A 10,648-nucleotide genomic window follows, 5' to 3' on the forward strand; every position below is an offset into this window, starting at 1 on the left:
ATGTCTCTGTAGATTCCTCTTGGCTTGGACAGTTTCTCTGGCTTCCCTATTTTTATCATCTTTACAATTTTGAAGAGCACTGGCCATGTATTTTGTAGAATGTCTCTCAATTGGGATTTATTTTATGTTTATCTCATTATTACATTGTGGTTGTAATTTTTTTTGGCAGGAAGTCCACAGTGATAAAGTGCCACTTTCACTACACCACCTCAAGGGGAGGTCGATAGAATGACTTCTTCACCCTTTCCACAATGTACTCTTTGAAAGGAAGCCACTATTCACAGTCCGCAGTTAAAGAGTGAGGAGTATGCTTCATCTCCTTGAGGGCAGAGAAGCTACATAAATTATTTAAAAATAGTCTGCATAGGATATTTGTCTGTATATACGTCTGTATGTATTATTCAATCATGTGTTTATATAAGTATGGAATCCTGGATTTTTATTTTATACCTGGCACTGCTCCCCCTTTTTACCCTTTTCCTTAAAATCAAGAACAATGAACTTATCTCATGCTCTGCATGAATACCCTCAGCAAAGATGGAGTGGATGGGAGAAGGTAAAGGCCAATGGAAGAGACCACGAGTTGGCTAAATCAGCTTACTTCCACACCATCCTTTAGCAAGAGCGCATGCATTTGTCTTTCTTTTAAACTTTCTTTTAGCATAGTTTAAATATCACTAGTTAGAATTTATTTTCAGTGAAAGTCACCTGATATAATGTCTTCATTTTCTAAATGAAGTAGGAAATGACTTCCCCAAGTCAGGTGAAGTAGTACAGCTGGAACTTGTGATCTTCATTCTAGTCCTTGTGGCAAGAGGATGCCCATGGGCTTTTTGCTTCACAGAAACAGCTTAAAAAGATAAAATTCAACCCAGATCATATTGGTGGACTCCGGCAGACTTGTGCTCAAATTAGTTTTACTACCACTTTGAATTTCTCTGGAAATATTCACGGTTCTTATTGGACTAGTTTTATTTCATATTGGGGAACAGAGATTCATTCCCCTCCTCTATTTTTCAAATATGAAAACTGGGGCATCAGAAAATGATCTGGACACAAACCAATCTCACCAATTGTTGATAATAGATTTTTTAAATTGAAAAATCATGTCAGCACAATTATATATATATTAGAGGCCTGATACATGAAATTTGTGCATGGGAGGGGGGTCCTCTCAGCCCAGCCTACACCCTCTCCAATCTGGGGATGTCCAACTGCCAGGTTAGCCCAATCCCGGGGATCAGCCTAAACCGGCAGTCGGACATCTCTCTCACAACCCTGGACCACTGGCTCCTAATCGCTCAACTGCCTGCCTACCGGCCTGGTCACCCTCAACTGCCCCCCCTATTGGCCTGGTTGCCCCCAATGGCCCCCCCACCAGCCTAGTCACCCCTTTCTGCCCCCCTGCCAGCCTAATCACCCCCAACTGCCCCCCCTGCTGGCCTGGTTGCCCCACGCAGCCTACTTGTTCAGTCGTTTCATCATCCCTCACTAACCCCCCGCCGGCCTGGTTGCCCCACATAGCAGGCAGCAATCTTTATGAGGGTGTGAGGGTCAATTTGCATATTACCTCTTTATTATATAGGACCAGAGTGACTCGTTTATGAAAGCCCCAATGTATAATCACTTTTTATAAAAAAGAGGGAAATAAGGAGGGTTTGCTTTTGAAGAGAAAAATTTAAAAATTTGTCCTATATAGTAGTCATTTAAACAAAAAATTACTGGATTTATTAAAAATATAACTTGGCTTACAAAATGATGTTTATCTGACTCATTTAAGAAAGCCCCAATGTATAATCACTTTAAAAAAAAAAAGAGGTAAATAAGGAGGGTTTGCTTTTGAAGAGAAAATTTAAAATTTTTTTCCTATATAGTAGTCATTTAAACAAAAAATTACTGGACTTATTAAAAATATAACTTGGCTTACAAAATGATGTTTATTTACAATAAACTGGTGTAGGAATGGGAAATATCTGAGAGGAGGGTTTACTTCAAAACCACAGCAGAGGGGAGCCATTGGGACAGGGGACGGCTCCTAGCTGCCAATAAGAATATATGTTCTCCTAAAGAATCATCAGCTTCCAGCTATTTCCTACCTTTACAAAAACTATAATTTTTCCCCAGGGACTCAATAAGTTGTCTATTTCTCAGCTTTGAGTACAATTCAAATCTGAGAATAGATTCTGAACATTTTATTATGTAAGCCCCAAGTGAGTCAGCAGCCTTCCCCAGAGAACAATTATTGAGGAATTACCCTATTAGTTGTGTGGCCACCTCCTTGCAGGTGGGACTAAGATCCCACAATCCTCTCTACTGGGAATTGGAAAAGAACCACCATACTTAATTTCTTATCTTCTTCATTTTCAGCAGAAAAAAAGTAAAATGTTCACTCCACCTCCTTTTCCCACATTCCCCCATAACCCAATGATTTGACCAGGGCCCTGTGGTAACAAAGAGGCCAAGGAGCAAAATGACTAAGTCTCCAGCTAAGACTGAAAGTTTAGAGTCGGATCCTGGCTGGTGATGTTAATCACACACATTAGTGCCTTGAGGAGGCATGGAGTGAATAGCTTCTAAATCAGACCCATTTCAGGAATTAAATCCAATCACCTTTGCTAAGTAAGAAGGCATGTGGACTTCAGAGTGCAGGCTGTGAAGGGTAAGATGAAGATAGAGGTGCAAAAACTTTCCACTGGATGGAAAACTTTCTCTAAGTATGAGGATCACATTACTTGGCATTGGCATTGGTGTCATTGAAGGTGAGGGTAACACATGGTTGTGAAAACTTAAAATAAGAAAGTGAAGGAATAAAAAAACTGATCTTGCCGTACATTCCTCTATCTTCTTAGGTCTCTGCTTAATCCAACCCACATAAATAGGGATTTCCTTTTCCTCTCTCAGAATTCAGTAAGAAGAGAAATAGTTTTTCCCCTCTTACATCTGAGAAAATGTCTCTATTCTCCCATTCAGTCCACGTCCCTGACATCTGTGTTACCATCATAGTTTAACATTTCTCCATTAATAAAATTTCATTAAATATTTAATGAACTTTAGTGGAAAGAACATGGCATGTAAAACCACAAACCTCAATCTTGGCTCCGCCACCCTTGGCTCTATGACTCTGGGCAAATAATCAGTGCAGGGTCTCAGTTTCCTAATCTGTACAGTGGGGATGATAATACCCCTGCAATGGCTTATCGTGAGGACCATACTAAATCAGATTGTGAGGGTAGCTTCCTCAACTGTAACTGGAACATAGTTGGGTACTACCCCACATACCACAGTCCACAATGAGGGAACATGCTATGGCAGAGGTCTATCAAGGTACTAAGGGACCATAGAGGGAAAGGAAGGTGCTGGAATTGAGAGAGGCTATCTTGTAGAGGTAGCACTGATAACACCTGTGATTGGATCAACATTTAAAGGTCTCAGATGATGTGGTAGTGAGGGTTTTGCAGAGGGAAGTAATCGAAAAATTTCAGAGTTGAAATATGGTGTTTGGGGTGCTTTCAGCTACTAGCACATAGGAGCTCTGACTGAGAAGAGATATGCACAGTAACGCAAAGAAACCTGAACTTTTTCCAGAGAAAAGATCAAATTTTTTTCTCTGGTTAGGCCTATACCCAGCCATGCTGATCATTCAGACTCTAACAGTCCCTGAGAAAAGGAGTTGAAGTCTGTGGGAGGGGGCAGGAGACCCACAGAAGAGGGTGCATGTATCAATATCAGTCCTGGCTGGTGAGTATTCCAGCACCTGCCAGGGATGCCCTGGGGACGCCAGGTCTGCCCTGCTGGGACCCAGCTGCCACCGAGGCCCTCCTGACATCTAACAATGGGTGGTTGAGAGGTCAGGAGGAATAGGGCAGGCTTGACAATGAGATTCCAATGCTATAGAAAGAGAAACAATTGGGACAGAGGGGGAGAGAAGCCAAGTGTTTTGGAACTGTGCAGGACAGGGGGAGGGGGAGGCAAATGTGAGGATGAAATTAGAATGACTGGAATTTTATGGGAGTGTCAGGGAATGAGGAGGAAAGAGTCTGTCCTTGATTATTCTGTTCAGAACAGAAAAGGTCGGGTTGGCCATGGAACAGGCTCCCTTGTTCCTGACCTTGGGGTTGGTCTGTCGACAACACTGATCGGCTCTGCCACAGGAGCCTGATCTTGTCTCTAGCTCGGTCATTTATTCTTCTTTCCATTCAATGAATATTTATTAAACTCTTGCCATATATCAAGCTCTTTGCAAGGTAGCAGGGACAAAAACCTGTAATTTATCTCCCTACTATTGATGACCTAACAATCTTCAGGGGAGACAGATTTAGGAACACAGTAGCACAGCAGAATGAATTAAATGCGCCCGTAGAGGTGGGAGTAAAATGCTGTGCAGGCGAGAGCAAAGGGGCTGTTAGCTCACAGAGGAGGAGAACCTCTCCCAGCTGGGAGATGTGTGTGTTGGGAGCAGCATCAAAAAAAGCTTCCCAGGGCAAGTGACATTTGAGCTACATCTTGATATCTAAGTAGGAGTTTAGCAACAAAAGATCAAGGGAAGGCAGGGGAGCTGAAAGGTCATTCTGGAGAGAGAGGAAAAGTTAATTAGGAATCAGCTAGGAAAATACCTGTCAAATAAGGCTTTGGGGTATCCGGAAGTTTACGCTGATGATGCCCAAGGTAACTTATTCTGGTGATTGCAAGGCTCCAAATAAAAATTCTAGTTCAAGAACTACCTGGAGTGCTGTTACTTCCCTTGTGTTTGCAGAAAAGAGCATCTCCTAGTCTCTGATCTGCCTCCCATACTTCCTTGTGTGCCAAAAGGCACTATAAGATCCTGGTAGAGGATTTCTTCACTGATATATTGACTAGTAAAAGGGGGGAAATGTTTCTTTGTTTCCACTTATATCTGCTGACATCCTATGTGCTAGTAGCTGAAAGCACCCCAAACACCAATCTGAACTATTATGCAGCAAAAATGACGGGGACCAGACATTTAGAGAAACCAGTTAAAACCTTAAGTACTTGCAAAAAGTGAGCCCCCAGATTAAGACAAGGGATGGGGAAGCTGTCATGTGGGTGCAGAGCAACTTGGTGGGGATACAACTAATTGTGAGGAAAGAAAAGCAGGGCTGCTGGAATGAGAAGGGCTGGAAGAGGTGGCTTCTGTAACGGCATCCCTTTCCCTCTGATGCCTACACCTGGTCCTTTCCTCAGATGCTATCTAGAGTCCAAAGGTGGAGATCACTTCCTTCTCAAATGAAGAGTCTAAGATATTGACACTGACGGCCTAGAGTCCTCTGTTGGGATGGTTCTGAGGAATGTCCGACTCGGTAGGAAAGAGTGGGGCTTGTTTAATGGCATCTCTGTGGGCAGAAGGCATGGAGGAGATAATGGCCATCACCCCATGTATTTTCCATCCCTGTGTGCAAACCCATAATGTTTAGATGGAAAAAAGAATTAACAACTGAAATCCATAGAGATCTGCCTCTTTAGGGAGAGAGTCTAAAGCTATGCTATCCACTGTAGCACCTAACCATATGAGGCTATTTAAATTTAAATTAATTATCAAATAATGTCAAAAATTCAATTTATTGGTTGCACTGGCCACATTCCAAGTGCTCGATATAGAACATTTCCATTATTGCAGACGGTTCTCGGAGATGGTATTGGCAGAGAATAATAGATAAAAAGACAGGTTCAGGTGCCAAACTGCCCAGGTTGAATCTCAGATCTGTCACTTGCTCGTGAGGTGACTCAGTAGAACTGCTTTACCCCTCTGTGCCTGGGATTTCGATGTGATACCATTGTGTTATTTCATATATTTCATATATGTAAACAATGAAGAACATTGCCTGGCATCTGGTTAGCATTCAATTAGTGTGAACTATTATGATTAGTATTGCCCATGTTTATGCAGCAATCCAAGAGCAGAAATGGCTAGAAAGGGCTTGACCCTTCCCGCTCCAATCTAGCTCTCTCTATTGATCCATCAGCCTGCTGTCCATTCTGAGCATCATTTTACATTCAGAACATTCTCTCCTTGCCACCCCACACATCTCCCCCTGGGCTCAGGCCCCTTCTTTCTGTGCAGTGGAATTTCCAATCCCGGGAACCCAGGGCATTGTCCCCTGCTAGTCTCTCCCTCCCTTTTACTTTGCCTGATGCCCACTTTCCCTGGGAATCCAGGCTTCTGAGGACAGCTGCAGCTGCTAGCCCTGCTTGCAGCTGCTGCTCAAAAGCAGGGCAGCATGGTTCAGCGGTGCTCCCTCTCAGGACTGATTTTTTTATTTATCCTTGAAAATCTTGTTGGGCTGTGCCAACTGTGGGCACAGTGTCAGCTGCCCCCTGTCTGTCCCTGATGCTTTTGCTTAGGGACCCTTTGTACTTAGGCTCCAGCTGAGTCGCACACTCCAGACAACAACCCCGTAATTCCTTCTGATGGTTTTAGTCATCATCTAACACTATTTGTACCCTCGTGCGTCCCCTGCTCTCATTTCTCTGCCTAGCTCAGTGTGATGGGCTGCATTCACCTGCACAGGAGGGAATGATGTTGATGAAGCTGATGACAAAGCCACCAATTATTGCACACTAATAATGTGCCAGGCCCTGTAATACATGTTTTATGTCAACCCTATTTAATACTACAAAAATCCTGCATGATATTATTGTTGTCATTTTGTAGATAAAGATTTTGAAGTTCTAATGAGTTTATGAAACTTGCCCAAGGTCAATGTTAGTATTTGGCAAACATAACATTCACAGAGAATTTGTCAGACTCACAAGCTCAAAAGAAATCATGATACTTCGATCAGTCTGTGAACTAGAAAAAGTTATCCATCCACATCATCAGTAAACAATTTTTTGCCTGCTGTACCTTGTCATCTAAGAAAATATATCCAGTGACCAAATAGAAACTTTCATATTGAAGCCTAAGACTTCCGGTGAATGGGAAAACTTGGGGACCTATATTCTTTGTTCTTCTGTGTGGCTCCGAAAATAGACAACCAGGGATTATACTCAAGGAGGTTCTGTGAGGAGCATGGTGGTGCCCAATGTTTTGTGCAGCAGGAATCAAGTCACATGGCTCCTACCTGAGACACAACAGAGGCAGCACCTGTCTATCTCCTGATGTGGCCCTCACCTCCCCCCACTGCCATGGAGCCCCCAAGTCTTCTGGGATAATAACTAAAATGACTTGAGATGACTCAGATGACTCACTGAAGAAGTTGTACCCTCACTCCTTTTATCTTGCCTTTATTCTGTTTTTCTTTTAGACTTGCTCTCATGGCTTCCTGCTCTCTTCCTCACTCTCTCTCAGCCTCGCCCAGCCTTCATGTTGGCTTAATTTTGTTTCTCTGGTGTTGTTTCTAAAGCCCTACTTCTTTAACAATTTTGATTTGTCTTTGTATTTTACTCCATATTATTTCAACTGGCTGCTCTGGCTTTGTCCAAATAAAAAATTTCATAGTCAAGTTTTTATTATATTCAATAGCATTGTGAACACTGGGTAGACAAAACTCATAAATTTACAGTTTTTGTTTTCATTCACACATATATTGGTGCCCAAAATATCACTCTGTCAAATAATAAGAATTATTATCACTTTCTTCTTATGAGTCGAGTAGTCATGGACATTATCTGAACATCCTTGTGATCATCTATAAAATAGAAAAAACTAGCACTTTTCTCCCAAAGTTTTATGAGTCTCAGGAACAACACAATTACCAGTATATATTTAAGGACCCTCAAAAAATTGGTTTTATCTCCTTCTCACAGTGTGGAAAAGACCACACTGGAAGCTGCTAATATAACAAGTGCAAACAATAGCCTCCCTTTCAGGAACTGATAAACTAGTAAAGGAGACACAGGTGGATATTGTACCTTTATTTCAAGGATCAATTAACACGATTCCCTGAATTGCAAAGGAAGGAGGCAATATTTAAATAAATATAAAGAAGGAGGCGATAATATATATAAAATAAATATAAATTAATTAATTTAAAGAAAGGGGCAATAAATTATAATATTATTATTGTACTAGGTCAAATTTTTTGAAGGAGGAATTTCCACTAGGCTTTGGGAGTTAAATACAATTTTGGTAAGTGAAGATGGAGAGAGAGGACTCCAGGGAAAGGCATTGCCGGGAGCAAACGTGAGGGAGCAGTAACACTGGGAGGCCACACAAATGTATAGATGAGTTGGCAAAGAAGAGTGAGGGCAGTGGGGTTTGGCAGCTTCTGATGCAGGTGAGGGAGGATTAGTGGTGAATATATACCTGGAAATGTATATCAAGACCAGTTGTAGTGGCCGAAACCGGTTTGGCTCAGTGGATAGGGCGTCAGCCTGCGGACTGAAAAGTCCCAGGTTCGATTCCGGTCAAGGGCATGTACCTTGGTTGCGGGCACATCCCCAGTAGGAGATGTGCAGGAGGAGAGTGAGGGCAGTGGGGTTTGGCAGCTTCTGATGCAGGTGAGGGAGGATTAGTGGTGAATATATACCTGGAAATGTATATCAAGACCAGTTGTAGTGGCCGAAACCGGTTTGGCTCAGTGGATAGAGCGTCAGCCTGCGGACTGAAAAGTCCCAGGTTCGATTCCGGTCAAGGGCATGTAGTACCTTGGTGGGCACATCCCCAGTAGGAGATGTGCAGGAGGCAGCTGATCGATGTTTCTAACTCTATCTCTCTCCCTTCCTCTCTGTAATAAATCAATAAAATATATTTTTTAAAAAGGCCAGTTGTAGTGGACAGGGGTTAAATGTTAGGCTGGGAAGTTTGGACTTCATTCTGTAGTGATTGGAGAACCAATGCAGGTTTTTGACCACAGAGATGATAAGGTCATGGCTTTGCTTTAAGATGATCAATCTGGATGGGTTTTCAGAAGGAAGGAGACATTGGGTGCAAAAAGATTGGAATTTAGAAAGAACACTGTTGCCTGAGTCCAGACAGAGAGATACTGAGGGCCTGATCCAGGGCAGTGGCAATGAAGGTGAGAATGCAAGAGTGAAGAGTATGAAATAAGGAGGGGAGGGGCCACATATTGAGTTCATTCATGCATGTGCTGTTTTGATCTCTCTATCTCTGACTCTATGCCACTCACTACATGTACCTTTCTGCAGCTCTGACTCCCACCGATTCTGTTTCTCTCAATACCTGCCTCAGACTTTCTCTTCCTTGTGAAAACTTTGGTCAATGTCCCTTCTCAGATTATTTGCCAGCACCTAGGAGAAGGGGTAGGACCTTTCTTCCAGAGCTTTTGTTCTAGTGAGAAAACAGTTTGCCGGGAAGCTGCTTGGAGAAAACCAGACTACAGAACCTTCTTTCGAGCCTGGCCCATTAAGCAAACTTCTCTCATGCTTATCTCCTTTGCTCCTCCAGTACTAAATAGTGCCGGATCCCCCTGGTTCTCCATCTGTCTGCATGTGTCCTAGATCTCCCTGGGCAGGGATTAGGTAATTGTGCCATTCCCGTCAGCATGCCCAGGGGTCTGGCAGGGGGGAAGCTGCCGACTGGCAGCAGTGGGCTGAGCAGGAGCCAGGGGAGCATCCACCCCAGGAGCCCCTGAACAGCTTGCGGCTGTGCCTGGCCCTCTGTGGGGAGGCCACGTGCCTGCCTGCCCTGGATCTGCCTCAGTTCAGAGGCCAGCTCTCAGAGGAGGAGAGAACACAGGCTCAGACCAAGGAAGAGCACTTACCATTACCAGGCTGCCCGTCAGGGCCCAGCCCGATGGGAAACACGAGACCCTGCCCCACATTCTCCCTGCCTCTCTGCCTCCACCTCCCCCCCCCCCCCCAGAGCCTAACCTTCTAGCTCAGTTGTTAACATTGAATTAATCCAGGAAGAAGCTCAGGCTGTAGACTTGCCAAAAATTAAATGATCCAAAAAGTGTTTCCACTTGACTTTAGAGTACATTAAAAAATATAAATACATGTGTGTGTGCATGCATGAATATGTTCATGTATACCAACATGTTCAAATATATATACATTTAAATGTATGCATGTGAGTGAGTGGCCAGATTATTATGACCACCTGACGTTTGTAGGCAAATTAGCTATAATTTCGCTCTGAAGTTGCTAGAGGGCCAGACCATTATAAATAGGGAAGCGGGTTGTTTACCACAACAGTAGAAGTGATTTTTTTCAGAAGATATGGGTAAACAACGCAATTTAACAGCCTTTGAATGTAGGAGATATATATATATATATACTGAGTGGCCAGATTATTATGACCACCCCACCAGTACTTCGTCGGGCCACCTTTTGCCTTCAATACTGTGGCGATTCCTCTCGGCATTGACTCCAGAGATGTTGAAAGTTGATGCAAGGAATCTGACACCATGCCTGATGAATAGCACTGTCCAGTTCTGTGAGATTTGATGGTTGTGGAACCAGCTGCCTGATGGCTCTTTTAACTTCGTCCCACAAATGCTCAATTGGATTGAGATCTGGTGATTGTGGGGGCCACCTAAGCAAGGTAAAGTCTCCCTCATGTTCTTGAAACCACTCCTGCACAATACAAGCACTGTGGCATGGTGCATTGTCTTGTTGGAAGAAGCCATCTCCATTGGGATACGCCATCAACATGATAGGATGAACTTGATCAGCAACGATACTTAGGTATGTTGTGCTATTCAGACATTGTTCCACACGAATTAAAGGG

General features: G+C 43.3%; 1 long non-coding RNA gene across 1 annotated transcript; it reads left to right on the top strand.

Annotated features, from left to right (window-relative positions):
* The first annotated feature begins 8,182 nt into the window (after nucleotides 1-8,182).
* On the top strand, nucleotides 8,183-8,983 carry LOC106725722. The gene is made up of 3 exons (XR_001361646.1): nucleotides 8,183-8,234; nucleotides 8,458-8,508; nucleotides 8,720-8,983. It is a non-coding gene; the product is annotated as an uncharacterized LOC106725722 (long non-coding RNA).
* Nucleotides 8,984-10,648: the final 1,665 nt, after the last annotated feature.

The sequence above is a fragment of the Myotis brandtii genome, unplaced genomic scaffold (assembly GCF_000412655.1).
Source record: "Myotis brandtii unplaced genomic scaffold, ASM41265v1 scaffold1841, whole genome shotgun sequence".
Lineage (NCBI taxonomy): Eukaryota > Metazoa > Chordata > Mammalia > Chiroptera > Vespertilionidae > Myotis > Myotis brandtii.